The sequence below is a fragment of the Candoia aspera genome, chromosome 9, assembly GCF_035149785.1.
Source record: "Candoia aspera isolate rCanAsp1 chromosome 9, rCanAsp1.hap2, whole genome shotgun sequence".
In the NCBI taxonomy this organism is placed as follows: Eukaryota; Metazoa; Chordata; class Lepidosauria; order Squamata; family Boidae; genus Candoia; species Candoia aspera.
In genome coordinates this window covers 15,020,943-15,029,282 of record NC_086161.1, presented here as the reverse complement: position 1 = coordinate 15,029,282, position 8,340 = coordinate 15,020,943, and positions in this window count along the sequence as shown.

Below are 8,340 nucleotides of genomic sequence, written 5' to 3'. Positions count from 1 at the left end.
GGGAATCAAAGACCTTCCTTGCATTCAAGGCACCCTTCTCTATTGTTGGCTTACAGCAGTGACTTGCAGTGTGCATATTTGTCTTCTGCACTCTCCTTAGCCTCAAAGTTCCCAGCTGCCCCACATTCTTATCTGTTGTTTTTCCCATGGAACTGTGTTTATCTTCATCAGGATTAAAACAAGAATGCATGCCAACTGCTCAGGAACATTTCATTTGTGTCTGTGTCTGTCTATGAATGCCCTTAAAATATAAACTTTTTTGGGGGGGGAACACTGCTAAGGATAGTCTTATTTCACTCTTTGACAAAGGCTGGCACTTCTTGAAACCAATTCTCTGCGTTGCTGAAGAGACAGATAAACAAATATAGACAAGGCAATTTGGGACAAAATCCCAGTATATCAGCTACACACACACACACACACACACACACACACTCCCATATCACATATGGTGTTCATATGAACTTAGAAACTGCAGGGTCTTCTTATCTCCATTATAGTAAGCCACATCATTAAGGAGAGACTATAGTTCAGAGGTAGTACAGCATATGCATGATATGATAAAAGTTGTGTATCCAAGCTTCAACATCTTCAGGTGAAAGGGAACAGATAGCAAGGAACAGGAAGTGCCTCTACTTTTGACCTGCAACTTAGACCAACAGATCATCTGACTTAGTTCCAAATGGCCTTTCAAACTTCTCCACCAACTGTGTGGGCAGATTGAGTGGACAATTACTCCAAATTTCTCCAGGAGAAAAAAGACGTTCTCCAAGAATTTCTCAAGACTGAGAAGTCAAGAAAAGTAACATTGCTAGTAAAAAAAAAAAAACTTCTATAGGAAGAGTTCCCTCCTGATGTCTTCTTAATTATGGCATGGAAAGCCAGGGAGGATGCAGACTGCTATGGAGAAGATTGTAGAATGAAAGGCAGGCCATTCACAATCCATAACTAAGTAAGTGAAGAACCCACTTCAATCATGAGAATTTCACCATTTTTTGAATGGTGAATGGTGAAATATTTTTTGAAATCATTTTCATCAATTTGAATGAGTGTCCAACATTTCCAGGAATAAGCCTATTCCCAACCAATCTATCTACCCAGAACATTAGTATATTTTCAATCTTGGCAGAATCCCACTCCCATCCCCACCATCCCTCTATTTTATTTTTCTATAGAGAAATGCTATGGATTGAACTAGAGACTCTCTTTATGCCAAAATGTCTTCTGCTATACCCATTATCTATTCAACTACTCCATCCTCTAGACCTGGCACTTCCAGACTACTGTCTGAGTGTTCAGGCAAAGCACATCTGGAGGGTGTGAGAACAAGCATTCATGGTGGGGGAGGGAGTGATGGGACTGAAATAAACCAAATAATTTGCATCATTCACATGAAAATATCATGACATGTGTGATGTCATCATGGCTTCAGTTGGATGCTTATGTGTTTAAACATAGGGAAGGCTGAACTAATCTAAGTTGCAATTTAAGAAATCCTCTATGAAACTACAGTATATATCTTCACCTATAGCTATCTCTACACATACACACCACTGCATGTAACTGTATTACTGTGTCCAAAGACTTTCACACTAGTGATTTATAATGTCACATAACTTGCTATGGTGATGGACCAGTAAAGTAGACAGACAGCAGCATCTGCAGCAAGCCACAATGACACCAAAATGATGTGTGGAATGGCATAATCTTGCAAATACCATGATTACACACTTGCATTAGAACATTTGACACTTGCATGCTTACATCAACCCAGCATGTGTCATCACTGGCATCTCCTGCCAACCGTGGATGTCCATGGATGCCCTTGTGCTCTTGTGTCTGTACACCCATGCAGACAGACTTTACCCAGTGATGGCTAGAAATGATTAAAGTATTATGTTTTTAATTTCTGCTTTTTAATTTCTTTCTTAGCAGTCTTGAGCACACATCTGAACAGAAAGACAAGGGCAACAATACTGTGTGGAAGTCCTTGTGGGATATTTAAATCAGCTTCTTTTATACCCTGTTCCTTACCCTCAATGCTGCATAACAAAATCAGGAGTGGCAGGAAAGTGGGAAAGATATGAAATATTAGTACAGCAATCTTGGGGTAAGTAGGCACTCAGAACTCTTGTTTGCTTGGCAGGAAAAAGAGCTTGCCCATGGGGGAGGGGGGGGGAGGAGGAGGGAGGGAACACTTTTCCAAAGCCAGGCCAACAATGTTCAAATGCAGCAGAAACACATGACTTTAATAGCCAAATGATTCCAGGACCTTAAGCAGCCTTCTGCCCCAGCTGGATTTTCCTCTTCATAGTGTGGTAAGTGACTAACAACTTCTTGGCACTTGTGAGACCAAGTCTGCTGCCACAAGAAAGAACTCTGTGATGGAAGTACATTCTTAAGGAAATTCTGAGATAAGAGAACTGGTGAATCTTGAGATAACTGCTCTGGCTGAGAGGAGCAGAGAAAAAGGGCCTGATGAGTCTCACATGAGCTCACAGCTGCGCTGTTTTTGTGAGAGATGCTCTACCCAGAGCTTGGATTCCGGGAATGAAGCATCTGCCTGGCCAAACAATGACAACTCCAGACCGATAACACCAAGAGGTAAAAATACAGAAGTGGAAACATATGCATGACTTTTGGCTTTCTAAAGCCTGGGTGATCCTGGAATTGCATCCAATGCCTCCTGTATTGCAGTAGAAGATCTTACCAGGAGAAGATGGTTCATTATTCCTAGGCTGAAGAATGTTCCTTAAGGCATAAGATTTTACAGCTCTACATTGCCAAGAGATCCATGCACGTGTGCAGGGCACTGCTGGACAATGCAAGGATTCAGTCATGGGTCTGGGGGGAGGCACAAATCTGCATATTATTTCAATATGCTAATGCCAATTCATAGGTGAACATTGGAAGGCATTACTAGGGTTAATTTTCCATTCCAGTCAGAGAAACGATTTTTAATTCTTATTATTTCCAAGGGAGTGGCAGATATGGTTAATCTTTTGCAACAAACAAGAACCATAAGTCCTGTGGAATCTAAAATACTAACACATTTATTATCAAATAACTTTTTGTGAATAACTATCCACATTTGTCAGGTAGCCCAGACAGGAAACCAACACCATGAGCACTAACACTTCGTTTATTGCAAGGTTACATTAACAGAATCTTGCGAGTCTAAATGCACTTCCCCCCATTCCTTCCTTTACTTCCCAAAGTACTAGGGAGGGTCAGTGCTTTCTCCACTCCCATTCTTGTTTTGGACTCAGATTTCTCTTGTCAGACTGTTGTCTGGGCTGCAGCTCTTCCTTCTGTCTCCCAAGATTTTTCTCACAGCTCATTACAACATTCATCATCATGATCATCACATTATTGTTGCTGTTGCCTAAAGGCCAAAATTTTCTGGGTAGATTCCAAGCTATGTGGAAAATAAATCAATAAAGCCATAAAGATGAAGAAATACATTAAGGAGTAGTCTTAAGAAGATGTAGTTAAAAACACAGAAAAATAGCTATTCCCCCATGTACAGTAGACAGTTCAAAGTAAACAAAAACATTTATTTATTTATTTATTTATATTTATTTATTTGTGGGCCACCCATTCTTGATGGCTCTGGGCAGCTAACGATCAGAAACATCACCAAACACACCAAGCTAAAAACTAAACAAAGCAAAGCAAACCTCTCAAAAATAATAAACCCACCCACAAAAGAAATTAGTATCAAGCTTATATGAAAAAGAAAATGTATAAAAGCATGCGCCCACCTAATTCAAAACTTCAATCACAGCATGCCCTCCTCCTATGTTTGATGGAATGACCATGCCTTACTGTTGCCTGGTTCCCAGAAAGGAAGGACCAGATGGGATCTCTCTAGGGATTATTTTAATTAATGTATTTATTAATCAAATTTATATAGCCTCCCATCACACAGAAAGTGACTGTGGGTGGCGTACAACAATCAACTAAAATCACAATATAAAAACAATCATATAAAACACTCATTATAAAAATATAAACCATCATTATTAAAAAATTTAAAAAGTTAAAAAAGTTAAGATATACAAACCACAAAACACACAGAGAGATAACAACCACGTATCACCCACAATAGGGGAGCCACCTTAAAATGTTGCCAGTTCCCTGGGACCCCCAAGCCTGGTAACATAATCAGGTCTTGATGACTTTCCTAAACATTAAGAGCATGTTAATGTCAATTGCTGGGGGCAGCAATCAAAAATGCCTACTTCTAAGACCTTGTCAGATGACAATATCATATAAATGGGAGGCCTGGTCAGGAAACAGGCCTTGCAAGGATTGCATAAATGCTACTTTTTTGCTGTAGGGTATAATCTCAGAAACTTGAGAGCCTGCTCCTTCTGACACCAAGCAGAATCGAGGTGGAGTTATTCTGAATTTATTATCATGCTTTCTCCTTTCCTAGGACTAAGTTGTAGTTTTCCCTCCCTTAACAGTGCCTGCATTTCTTCATCAAGGTTATATCCACATTCATCTACCTCTGTTCAACCTGATTGGATGGGCAGATGAATACAGGAAAAGGTGGTCCCTCAAATAACCTAGTCCAGAGCCATATAGGGTCTTCAGGGTGACAATCAACACCTTGAATTGCACCCAGAAGCTGACTGTCAAGCAACACAGCTCACAAAGCAGAGAGTATAGTTACCAAAATGTTTCAGAGGAAAGAAATGTTTTGTTTCTAAAGAAGCCCAGCAGGTTAATTGCAATGCTTTTCCTTCGGTTGCAATTATCGAATTATTGTAAAATAAGAGTAGCTGATGGGTTTTGGTTTTCACAAGCCCTTTCATTCACACCCTCCTAAAATGGCAACTTGTGCACCAAAATGAATTTTACAAGACTTACAAAATTCACCATCAAGCCAAAATTGAGTGACGGGGGTGGGAGGGGTGGGAAACGATGAACTCCGGTTAAATTTCCCAATTTCTATTCAGGTCTTGCTCCAAAGTTGAATGATCACTTTTACCAGACATTGGCAGTTCCATAGATTAAATTCAAAATATATCTAATCTGTTCTACAGTTGTGTTGTGGGAAAGCCTTCAGGGGGATGGGGCAAGAAGACCAGCACATTGAGAACAGTGGAACAATTTCTAAATAGTTTTTATTAAAAAGATTTTACATATATAATAAGTTCGTTCAAAGAAAAAAATATAGTAGATGTGAAAGAGAAAAAAATAAAAGAAAGGAAAGGAAAAAATAGACAAAGAAAAAAGGATATAGAAAAAAGAAAAAGAACAGAAAACATGAAAAGAAATATAAAGAAATGGCTTCCAATCTCCTCTTGGCAGTTATACATACAATTCTATTCTAATCAAACCCTTCTTTCTAAGATTTCATCTTAATTCCCTTCTTTCTATAACCTATTCTTTCTAATCCTCAAAACCATAAGTCACAAAATCACTTCCTTTTTTATCCAAAAAGTCCATAAGGGGTTTCCAGTCATTGATGAATGGCAATAGTGACTTGTCTCTAATCAAAGAAGTCAGTCTGGCCATCTCAGCAAGTTCTGTCAATTTTACCATCCATTCGTCCATGGTGGGTAGTGCCGAATCTTTCCAACTTTGTGCATATAATAATCTTGCCACAGTAATCATATACTGAAATAATCTTCCCTGACTCTTTTCTAACTGTGTATCCATCAGTCCTAAAAGGAAAAGTTCTTTCTTCAGTTGAATATTAATCTTTAAAATCTTCTGTGGCAATGTGTATTTTTGAATCCAATTTTTTTTTAGCTTTTTTCATGTCCAGCAAGCATGATCGAATGTCCCTTCATGTTGTTCACATTTCCAACATGCATTTGGAATGCCTTTATACATTCTAGATAATTTCTCTGGCATCATGTAGAGCACTGTGGAACAATTTCTCACTGAGTACAATATTACATCCTATGTACCAATCCTGGACAAGATATTTGGTCCAGAAATTGGAATCAGTTATAGAGGGCATTGCAATTAGGGTGAGTCCAAGGCAATGTTTCTCAGCCTCAGTGGCTTTAAGATGGGTAGACTTCAGCTTGGGAGTTGAAGTCCACCCATCTTAAAGTTGCTGAGGTTGAGAAACATTGGTCCAAGGGGGAGCCCAAGAGTTTCAAATTGCTGTCTCCTAACCAGTTTAGCATCATGGCCTGCCCCTATAGGCTCCATCCCCCAATCTGCCATGCCTTACTCTTCCGTCTCCAGCAGGAAGACCTGGCAACCTTCATTCTCCAGAGTCTCATTGTTTCTTGATATCTCAAACCGGAGATCAGCTCGCTAATACCCAATCTGTTTCCTCACCAAGATATTTCCTGCTGTTTTCCTACATAACCCCTTGATGTTTGCCAGGGGCAGCTGATGCCACTGCTTTGGAGGGACTTCTTGGCGTGAGAAGATGCTTCCCCCCAAGCCCCTTTCAGGGCGGAGGACTTCTCTTCTGCGCAAAGAGACTCAGGGTGGACAGCGACAGGCAGCAAGGGGAAGTTCCTGCTTGCCAATGTGAAGTTATCTGCAGAACTTCCACCAATACTAACAGGGCTGTTAATGAAAAGCCAGCTTGCCCGAGACAGGAAAAAAATAAAGTAAGGAGAGGATAAACTTCCCTGCTTCCATAAACAGCCAGCAGAGATAGTGACCGGGAGGGAAGAAATTATATATCCTTTCTGTGATGAGGTTGGAATGTGCTCCTTTGGGAGCTAAACAGTTGCCATCTCTTCAAGATCAGTGAATGGCCTCCCTTGTGCAGCTGTCATTTGGGTCCTCCTCTGGACACAGGGCAAAAATCTCCATTGCTTGTGTGTGCAAGGAAAGTCTTGTACAATGGCTCAACCTCTACAAGGTTGCAGAGTGAGAACAATGAAAAGAAGAGCCATTCTGTGCATTGTTCTCATAATGACAGTCCTATGAAGGGGCTTCTACTGAAGAGGACTGACCCAAATTCACTCAGTAAATTCCATGATCCAGCTGATTCCAGAGCCTGAGTCTCCTTGGTACAATGCTTTGACCATTACACTATACTGTTTGTCTTAATCGCTATGTTCCATTTGGCTATATTTATTGCTGTAGAAATATAAAATTATTTATTTATATAAAACAATATAAACTACTGAACGATTTAAAGTCCACTGACAAGTCACCCTCAAGGGACAGTTGTGTGTGTGTGTGTGTGTGCTGTGTGTGCGTGTTTGGTCTAGGGAATTCTGGGAGTTGAAGTCCACACAGCTTAAAGTTGCCAAGGCTGAGAAACACTGATGTAGAGGATCTTTTTTTGATCACATTCCTACCATCTAAGAAGGGTGCCTATGCGTTCTTTCCCCCTGCTTTTTCCTGATCAACGTTGCCTTCACTGAAGATGCTCTGAACAGCAGCAAGAGAAACAAAACCAGGCACAACTTAGCTGCATTTGCCCTGTGTGCTTAACAGGGTTAAGGGAGGGTTAGTTTAACATGTGAAAAGCTCAGACCAGTTGGTGTTAGAGTTACAGCGGATTGAATTCCCACCATCCTATCCTTTCCAAATGTTTAAATATAAGAAGTGCAAAAGGCATTCTTGTGGGCTCCTATGACTCCCTTGACTTTGATTGGCTTGATCCTAATCGTTAGGTATATAAGAAAGAATTTGGTTGTTAAGAGTCAACCCAACTTTATTGAGTGGATTCCTTAAAACAGTGACATCTACTATTGCTTGGAAAAAGGCTCTAACCCAGGGTTTCTCAACCAGGGTTCCATGGCACCCTTGGGTTCTGCAAGAGGTCACTAGGGGTTCCCTGGGAAATCATGGCTTATTTAAAAAAATATTTCAAATTTGGGCAACTTCACATTAAAGAGGTAAGTTTCATTCTTTATTTTGAGTTTAAGAACACTGTTAATGCATATAGACAGGCCTACCCATGAAAGGAATATAATAGTTTTGTAACTTCTGGCTTATATTTGAGCCTGAATGTTCAGGGGTTCCCCGAGGCCTGAAAAATATTTTGAGGGTTCCTCCAGGGTCAAATGGTTGAGCAAGGCTGCTCTAATAGTTAGCACAGAAGTGCTGCACTTGCACAATGTCCAAACCACTGCTTCTGAATAATTTTTGAAGTTCGCATATCCCTAATAGATTCTTGACAGTGGCCCGTGGCAAAGTTTTCTCCTAATCTGAGGACTATCAGATTGTACTGAGATGCTCCTTTATGATTTGGCCCAGAGTCACCTTAGGTGTTTCAGAGAGGTGATATGGATGTGCTCATATGTCACAATGGGATTACCCCTTAAATCTTGGCTGTTGCATTCAAGCTCTACCCAGAAGTCATAAAGCTAACTGATGTACATGCAAGGATATATGCAGTCC